This window comes from Carlito syrichta, unplaced genomic scaffold (assembly GCF_000164805.1).
Source record: "Carlito syrichta isolate Samal-C Ts95f unplaced genomic scaffold, Tarsius_syrichta-2.0.1 Scaffold306600, whole genome shotgun sequence".
NCBI lineage: Eukaryota > Metazoa > Chordata > Mammalia > Primates > Tarsiidae > Carlito > Carlito syrichta.
Genome location: NW_007250696.1, coordinates 126,762 through 136,884, shown reverse-complemented (window position 1 = coordinate 136,884; position 10,123 = coordinate 126,762). Strand labels below are relative to the sequence as shown.

Genomic DNA, 10,123 nt, shown 5'->3' with positions numbered 1-10,123 from the left:
AAAACTCAGAAATGGGTGAGATGGGATACCTAAAGCACATTTACTTCAGTCGTGTCTAGGGATGACTTTTTCAATGCAAACATTTTTTTTTAAGAGAACAGAGAGATGTATATCACTTCTTATAAGTGATTACCTGTGGCTTGTTTTTGTAATTTGTATTTTACTTTCATTTCAGCATAAAACGTTAAATGAGAATTAGAGTTTTAATTAGTCAGAAATAACTATAACCTCTTGTCCTGATCATGACCACAAACTTTTTCTGCATATTTTGTGTCTTGTGAATGCTCACTGTATATTGAGGTTTCCTCTTTGAGATGAAAGTGTGTTTCCTGTAAACAGGAGAGGCATGGGAAATGGGCGAGAAAAGAGAGAGGTTGAGGGAGGAGAAAAGGAGGGAAGGAGAGAGAGACAGAGAGGGAGACAGAGTGGAAAAGAATGTGATTAGTGACAACTTCTCAGGGGAGGGGGCATTTGTTCAGAGACCTGAATGGGTGAAGCAGCAAGTTCTAAGCCCCTGAGAATAGAACACTAGAGAAACCAGCCCGCCTGGACCCAGGGAATGTGTGATAGGATAGTAGGAAATGAGGTCAGAGGGGTGTCCCCAGAGACCTGCAGGACTATGGCTTTATTCTAATTTGAGTGTTGAGACATGGGATTGTATACAGGTATTTTTGAGTTATCAGCTCTGGTAACTGAAAATGCCCCCTCCCAATGTAGCAGGTCTTCAACTCTGGAGGCTTCTAAGGAAAAGGAATCTCCAGATGTGGTTAAATTAAGAATTTTGTGATAGAGAGATTTTTCTCGGTTCTCTTGGTGGGCTCTAGATGCCTTCGCAAGTGTCCTTGTAAGAGGCAAAGGGAGATTCTCACACACAGAAGGGAAGGATCAACATGACCACAGAGGCAAAAAGCTTGGAGTGATGCAGCCACAAGCCAAGGAATGCCAACAAACCCTAGAGGCTAAAAAAGGAAACGAAATCTTCTTCTGTAGTGTTCCCTAGAGAGTGCAGCTCTGTTGAGACCTTGATTTCAGCCCAGTGATGCTGACTTCTGGGCTCCAGAACTGTTAGAGAAGAAACTTCTGTTGCTTCAAGCCACCAAGTTTGTGACAATTCGTTATAGCTGCATACAAAACCACATACAAAACCAATGTATGAGCACATTGATGATATTTAAGGACGTGTACTAGATAAGGTCACCATCGAATGTGTGAAAGCAGAGGAGAGAAGATGTTGGGAGGGGAGCTCTGGGGTCTCCAACTTTTAGAAAGGAAGAATCAAGCTGAGATCTGATGAATGACTTCCATGTGTGGGTCTCCAACTTTTAGAAAGGAAGAATCAAGCTGAGATCTGATGTGTGACTTCCATAGAAACAGAAAATGGTCAAATGGGACTAATTTTGGAAAATAGGTGATTATAAAGTCCTTGCTTTTCTAGGAATTTGCAGAATTCTTAGGAAATACACAGACTTTTATTCACAAATTATAAAAGATAACATTTAACCAATTTCATGTACATAGGATTTAATCAATGTCATATATATCTTAAAGGTCAAGTCATTCTAACTAATGTCTAGGAGAGGTAGATTGTTTTTTTTAGTGTGTATGTGTGCATGTGCAAGTAACTGTATTACAAAAACATTTATATCAGGTTTGGAAAAAAGAAAGCATAAGAAAATGATTCATTACATTTTTATTCTGTTCCAAGAATTAATTAGAGCTCATAGAATATGTTTTAAAGTACTGAGTTTCAGTCATAGCTTAAAATGGGAATTAGCATGATGTCATGGATCTGATAGCCTGTCCCTGCCATAATCTGATTTATGATTGAACAGACAGTAATCTCTGGCAAATTTAATCTTCACTACAAAAATATAGGTCTTTTGCCTGAGTCAATGGAGACTTCCTTAAACTTGGATGATGCATTATGCCATTTAAATTAATTTGAGTTAATATTTTCTTTGTGCAAAGCAAAATTAAATGATGCACTATGTAGTCCTTACATGAAAGAATGCTCAGGAACAAAACTACCGTTAATAAAAATTGAATGGGTAGAAAGTTCCTAACAAAAAGTAAAATTACCCTAGCTAAGGGGAAGAAAAATTGGGTGTGCCTGTATGAGCAAAACTGAATTTCTTCTTTAAGGTAATAAGTAACTTATGAAGAAGGGAACCCATACAGATGCATGGTAACACAATAGTCTAATCAAAAGTGAGACAACATGGGAATGCCTGTTGGATCTGTGTAATAATTTCAAGTTATTATTTTTATTTTGCTTCTTTTTCTCCATGCCCACTTCTTCTATTCCTTTCTCCAAAAAGATCCTGTTAGCACAGACAAATGAGGCAAGTCAATAACATCCACCCAAATAGACAGGATATATTGAGCCAATTCAAAGGTGGGTGAACAGCAGCTGTGGTCTTGCCTGTGAAATTAGTTCAGAGGTGGCTTTTGCACAGTGAAGCATCAGCACTCTTCTACTTGGGTAAAAACCTATTTGTTGAGATTTTAGCATCTAAGTCTGTGTGTGTATGGATTCAAGAAAGAGGAAAAGAAAGAGAAAGGGAGAAAGCTGATATTTTTAAGTCTCTTTAAAGATCTTTTTGAAGCAGACCTCCATGAAACAAATTGACCTTTTATTACTTTTGAATTGAGGACAGCATCCTCTCTTTAAAGCTTCTGTTATATTGCACGTTTTTTACGATATTGGAAGAAACTATGGTAACTTAGGCAATGAACCCAAACCGGGTTGTTTGATAGGTTAAACTGTGTGCTATAAACCTTTGCAGTTTTATCAATATGACATCAGAAATTACTCAATTATAATATCTTTAGCTTAATTTTCTAAATGCACTTAGAGTTTAAAACTTATAGAAAATACTACCTCTGACTAAAAGAAAAACAAATAAAATAGGAATATGTAAATTATAGATTAATTCATTGGAAATTATTTCTTTTAAAACTTGAAGAAAAACTTCAGAGTTTTTTTTTCTGATATTGAGCCATTTATAATTCTATTGGTAGTGTTCACATTTCAGAAATAATAATCTAAAAATTGTGCTATCTTAGCTTATTATGGACACATGGAAAAGTGTTCATAATAAAATTGGAGTGGATGTCCACTGTCACCACTCCTAGTCAACATAGTACTGGAAGTGCTAGGTAGAGCAAGCAGGCAAGATAAAGAAATAAAAGGCATTCAAACAGGAAAAAGTGGAAGTCAAATTATCTCTGTTCACTGATGATACAATCTTATACCCAGAAAACCCTAGAGATTCCTCCATAAGACTCCCAGATTTGATAAATGACTTCAGCAAAGTTTCAGGATACAAAATCAATGTAAAAATCAGTAGCATTTCTATGCATCAGTACTCATCAAGCAAATCAAGAACTCAATTCCATTTACAATTGCTTCAATAACAAAAATACCTAGGAATACATTTAACCAAGCAGGTGAAAGAACTCTACAAAGAGAACTACAAAAACACTGATGAAAGAAATCACAGATGACATAAACAAATAGAAAAACATCCCATACTCATGAGTTAGAAGTATCAATATTGTTAAAATTATCATACTGCCCCCCAAAATCTACAGATCAAATACAATTCCTGTCAAACTACCAATGTCATTCTTCACAGAATGAGAAAAACAATCCTAAAACTCATATGGAACCAAAAAATAGCCTGAATAGCCAAAGCAATCCTAAGTAAAATTAATGAATCTGGATGTATCACATTACCTGACTTCAAATTATACTACAAGGCATAAATCACATAGATCAATGGAACAGCATGGAGAATCCAGAAATAAAGCCACATACCAACAACCAAAGATCTTTAGCAAAGTCAATAAAAATATACACTTGAAAAAAGACAATCCTATTCAATAAATGGTGCTTGGACAATTGGAATGCCATATGCAGAAGAATCAAACTGGACACTCATGTCTCACCGCGTACAAAATTAAGTCAAGGTGTATTAAAGACTTAAATGTAAGACCCAAAACTATAAAAATTCTAGAAGAAAATCTAGTAATAACTCTTGGGGACATTGGCCTAAGCAATAAATTTATGAATAATTGTTGAAAGAAAACACAACAAAAACAGAAATAGATAAACAAGATTTAATTAAATTAAAAATCTTCTGAACAAATAATAATAATAATAATAATAGTCTCAGAGTAAACAATCTACAGAATGGGAGAGCATTTTGTAAGCAATTTATTCAGCAAAGGGCTAATATCCAAAATCTACAAGAAACTCAAACAATTCAGCAAGGAAAAAAGCTAACCCCATTAAAAAAGTGAACAAGAACCTGAACAGACATTTTTCAAAAGAAGAGACGTAAACAGCCAATAAACATGTGAAGAAACGTTCAACATCACTGGTCATCAGAGAAGAGCACATCAAAACCACAATGAAATATCATCTTACTCCAGTAAGAATGGCTATTATTAAAAAGTCAAAAAACAACAGATGTTGGCAAGGATGCAGGGAAAGGGGAATGCTTATACACTGTTGATGGAAATGTAAATTAGTACAGCCTCTATGGAGAACAGAGTGGATATTTCTCAAGCAACTAAAAATAGAACTATCCATTGATCCAGCAATCCCACTACTGGATATCTACCCAGTGGAAAAGAAATCATTATATTAAAAAGGCACCTACACTCTATGTTTATTGCAACACTATTCACAATGACAAAGTCATGGATTCAACCTAAGCATCCATCAATGGATGACTGAATTTAAAAGTGTAGTATATCTGTATCTATATCTATATCTATTTATCTCTATTTTTATATCTATATCTATATCTATCCACATGGCATGGAATACTACTCAACCATATAAAAGAATGAAATTATGTCATTAGCAACAACGTGGATGGAGCCAGAGGAACTAGTGAAATGACTCAGAAACAGAAAATTTAAAAAACATGTTTTCACTTATAACTGGGAGTTAACCAATGGGCACACATGAACATACAGAGTGGAATAATAGACACTGGAGACTACAAAGGGTGGGAAGGAGGGAGGAAGTGAGGGATGAAATAATGCCTATTGGATACAATGTGCACTAATCAGGTGATGGGTACACCAAAATCTCAGATTTTACACAATATAACCATGTTACACAACTGCACTCACACTAAATCCATAAACATAAAAAATTTAATTTAAAAAACCCATAAGCTTATATAACATCATATGAATAGAATTTTACTTATATATACTTGTGTGTGTATATATATTGAAAAGTCAGAAATAAAAATGTTAGCAGTGATTAACGCTAAATGTTGGAATTGCAGATGCCTTTGTCTTTTGTGCTTTTCTGTTTGTTTTTACAAATACAACATGTACATTTTATTTTGCAATATAAAATCTAAAACACATACACACAAACTCATTTTAAAATAAAACAATTACTTCAAATTCCAACTCTATTAAAATAATGGAGTAGGACTTACCTTCTGTTTTAAAAAAAATCCTATAAAACTAAACAGCATGTATGAAACAATTGTTTTCAGGTAGAGCAGGATTGTGATCTTTGAAAGAATGAAAATGCATGAGGTGTGTTCTACATTGACTTCAGCTTTTCTTCTAGGGGCTCTTTTCAATCCCAGCACAGGAAAGTGAGCCCAAACAGAGAGTAATAGGCTCTCTGGGTGGAGGAAGCAGGGAATGGTATTGATACAGATGTGGTGGCTGTTGAGAGCAAGTTCCTAGAGAGAAGGAAGCTATGCAGAAGGAGCCCAAGAAAACTTTATGGAATCTCTCAAATCTTTGGTCAAATACTGAATTGTGTAGCATGTTGCAGAATAATGATGTTTAGTAGGACACAACTACTTGGGGGCTATGAACAGAAGAAAAAAACGATAGAGTTTGTGCAATGCTGGGTAACATACGCTTCCAAGTAGCCAGAGTGGAGATTGACATCCTTAGAAAGCTATAACTCAAAAGTTGGACTCTGTTAACCCTAGATACAACATATTAAAGCTTCCAACCAAGTATCAACAAGATAAAGTTTGCCAGAACATTCTTTAAAGACAGAACATATAATGTAGAAGCTCAAATATGTAGCATCAATAATATTTCACATATAACTTAAAATTTCTAGATGCTATATAAAGAAACAGTAATAAAGAAATAAGGGAAAAAATGGACACAAGAAGTATACAAACAGAAAATTTCAACCAAGAAATAAAAATAATGACAACTAAAATCTTAGCATTTCAAAATAAAAAATAGGCCGGGCTTGGTGGCTCACACCTATAATCCCAGCACTTTGGGCGGCTGAGGTAAGAAGATTGCCTCAGCCCCGGGATTCAAGACCAGCCTGGGCAACTTGGTGAGACTTTATCTCTACAATAAATAAAAAAATTAGCCGGGCATGGTGGCGTGTGCCTGTAGTTCCAGCTACTTGGAAGGCTGAGGCAGAAGGATCGCCTGAGCCCAGCAGGTCTCTGTGGTGGCCATGAGTGTGCCACAGCACTCCAGATTGGGCAAGAGAGTGAGACTACAACTCAAAACAAAAACAAAAACACAAAAATACAAAATAAAAAAATAAAGGTTGTGCTTGGATTTAACAGCAAATTGAACACTAGTGAATTTGATAACAGGTGTATCAGTCAGTAAAGAGACAGGAATCACATGGTGATTTAAATAGACGATAAATGTGACAGATTAAGCAATGACAGACTATAAGATGTCAAATAATTATGTAGGGTAACCTAGGACTGAGAGAAGATAAACAAAGAATCACAGGCTTGGATGTAGAGCCCTCCTGAAGGCTGATGTTTAGACCTTTGTGGAAAAGGTAAAGAGCAGATAGCAGAAAAATGTTCTAGGTTTCTCAGGCCAAAGCTAAATTCACAGTCAATAAGCAACAAGGAAGCAATCATAAGAGACATAGGTAACCAACAGCTGGTGAGAAGGTGCTCAGAGTAAATCAGGTGTCTGTATTGGGAGGCGGTGGGCAACATACCTCCAGGGAATAGGTGAGATGCAGCAGTGAGCCAGTGCACAGAGAAAATTGAGATGCTGCCGCAGGTGAGTGAACTTGAGTGCAATATCTGTATTGAGAAGTCCACAGAAGATAAAAAACCTTTAGGGTGGAAAAGGGATAGAGAGGCAGGCACACAGAAAAAAATCTATTTATGCTATAGTCAGAAGTTTTGGAGCATGTTGGAAGGGGTATGAAAAGGTGGTCACCAGCCTGAGCCAAGGTTGCAAGGTCACTGAGAGATTGCATACTTCGGGTACACGGTTAGGTCATAGCACCACCAGATGGCCACACATCTGTACCACTGGCCAACTGTGCAGCAGTTAGACCAAAAGGAGAAGCCCCCTTTCTTCTAAATGTCTCTTTACCACCTTCTGCTGAGAAGCTTAACATTATACTCAGTGTAAAGAACTTACAGAACTTCCATCCACTTTTACAAAGCAGTCATTGAAAGGTAAATTTGAATCTGGGAGCCAAGAAATTGATAACTGTCACAACAGGGCAATAGAAATTATACAAACTGCATTGAAGAGAACAACAAGACTTTATGTAACAAACAGAGGCCATGCACGATTTTATAAAGTGGCTTAATGTGTGGGGCATTGGAGTTCTGAAAAGACAAGAAAGTACAAATTAAATGAAAAAATTATTTGAAGAAATAATGACCAAAAGTTGCCCAAATTCAAAGAAAGCCCCCAAATTCTGTGATCTAAGAAATTCAGTAAATCTTAAGCAATAAACAAACACAGAAAATCACATTGAGGCGCATTATAATCAAATTTTTGAAACCAAAAGCAAAAAGAAAAATTTAAAGCAACCAGAGAAAAAGACATAATGTCCATATAGGAGAACAACAATAGGAAAAATGGCCAACTGTACATCACACAAAAGTGAGACCAGAAGACTAGTTTAAAGAGCAGAAAGGAAAAATTAGGGAATTCCATATGCAACAAGAATATTTTTCAATAATTTAGAATGGAATGAAAATACTTTCAGACAGACAAAACTTGAATTAATTAGTCACAAATAGGTGTGCACGATGAGAAATGCTTAAAAAATGGTTTTTCAGAATGAAAGGAAATGATGTGAAATGAAAGCCCATAATTACAGGAATAAATAAAAGGCCTCAGGAAATGGTAAAGACTGGGGCAAATATAAAATAACCTGATTATTTTCATTTTTGTCATATCTTTTTTTTTTGAGTCGGAGTCTCACTCTGTCGCCCAGACTGGAGTGCAGTGGCCGCTCCCGGCCACCGCAGCCTCGCCTGCTGGACTCCGGCGATCCTTCCGCCTCAGCCTTCCGAGTAGCCGGAATTACAGGCGTGCGCTACGATGCCCGGCTGATTTTTTTTTTTTTTGATTTATTGTAGCGAAGAGGTCTCGCTGCTCAGGCGGGTCTCGAACCCGCGGGCTCAGGCAATCCCCTCACCTCAGCCTCTCAAAGGCGCGGGATCACAGGCTGAGCCACCGAGCCCGGCTCATAGCTTTAAAAGACTATTGATTGTGGCTGAGGATCCGGGGCCGCTCGGCCGCAGGCCGCCTCCAGCGCCGCGGGATGTAGCGCGGGGGACCGCGGCCCCCAGCAGAGCCTGCCCGCTTGGCTTGTCTACCATCCCAGGGCGATCTCTGCCCCCTGGGGCTTAGGGACCCCAACCTTTCCCCAAGCTGAAGCTGCAGGGTATTGAAGTACCAGCCAGATGTCTTCCCACAAAGGATCTGTGGTGGCACAGGGCAATGGGGCTCCTGCCAGTAGCAAGGAAACTGACACGGTGGAACTGGCTGGACCGGGACCCCTGCTGGAAGAGAAGGGCAAACGGGTAATCGCCAACCCAACCAAAGCTGAAGAACAAACATGCCCAGTGCCCCAGGAAGAAGAGGAGGAGGTACGGTCCTGACGCTTCCCCTGCAAGCCCACCATGCCGTGGAGAAGATGGAGGAGTTTGTGTACAAGGTCTGGGAAGGACGCTGGAGGGTCATCCCATATGATGTTCTCCCTGACTGACTGAAGGACAATGACTGTCTGTTACTTGGCCATAGACCGCCCATGCCCTCCTGTAGGGCTTGCTTCAAGGGTATCTTCCCCATCCGTACAGAAACTGGCACTATTTGAACTCATCTGCTTGGTTTTGTGCTGTTTCTCTTTTTGGGAATCTTGACCATGCTCAGACCAAGTATGTACTTCATGGCCTCTCTCCAGGAGAAGGTGGTTTTGGGGATGTTTTTTGGGTGTAGTGCTCTGCCTCAGCTTCTCCTGGCTCTTCCACACCATCTATTGTCATTCAGAGAAAGTCTCTCGGACTTTTTCCAAACTGGACTATTCAGGGATTGCTCTACTGATTATGGGGAGCTTTGTCCCCTGGCTCTGTTACTCCTTCTACTGCTCACAATAGCCATGGCTCATCTATCTCTCCATCGTCTGTATCCTGGGCATTTCGGCCATCATTGTGGCACAGTGGGACCGGTTTGCCACTCCTAAGCACCGACAGACAAGAGCAGGAGTGTTCCTGGGACTTGGCTTGAGTGGTGTTGTGCCCACCATGCACTTTACTATCGCTGAGGGCTTTGTCAAGCCTGTCACGGTAGGCCAGATGGACTGGTTCTTCCTCATGGCTGTGATGTACATCACCAGAGCTGGCCTTTATGCTGCTCGAATTCCTGAGTGCATCTTTCCTGGGAAATTTGACATATGGTTCCAGTCTCATCAGATTTTCCACGTGGTGGCAGCAGCCTTTGTTCACTTCTATGGGGTCTCCAACCTTCAGGAATTCTGATATGGTCTAAAAGGTTGTTGTACTGATGACTCCCTTCTCTGAGCCTTTCCAACCTGAGGGGTGGAGGAGGAACTTCCCAAGGGCATTTAAAAATAACTTCTTTGCTGAAGTGAGAGAAAGAGTCTGAGTTGTCTGTTTCTAGAAGAAACCACTTATAGAATTCAGTACCAACCAAGCATCAGCCCAATTTCACCCACTGGGCAATAAACTTTCCATTTCCATTCCCTAGCTGGGAAAGGGGTGATGGTCAAACTTAGCCATCCCCCCTCCATAGCGATCACCCTCTTCACAAGGCAACTACCAGCCCCTCACAGAGACAGTACTTTGAAACCCATGTTGAGATTTTA

At 39.1% G+C, this 10,123-nt stretch overlaps 1 pseudogene; it reads left to right on the top strand.

Annotated features, from left to right (window-relative positions):
* Nucleotides 1-8,520: 8,520 nt before the first annotated feature.
* Nucleotides 8,521-9,818, top strand: LOC103265490 (annotated as a pseudogene).
* The last annotated feature ends 305 nt before the right edge of the window (nt 9,819-10,123 follow it).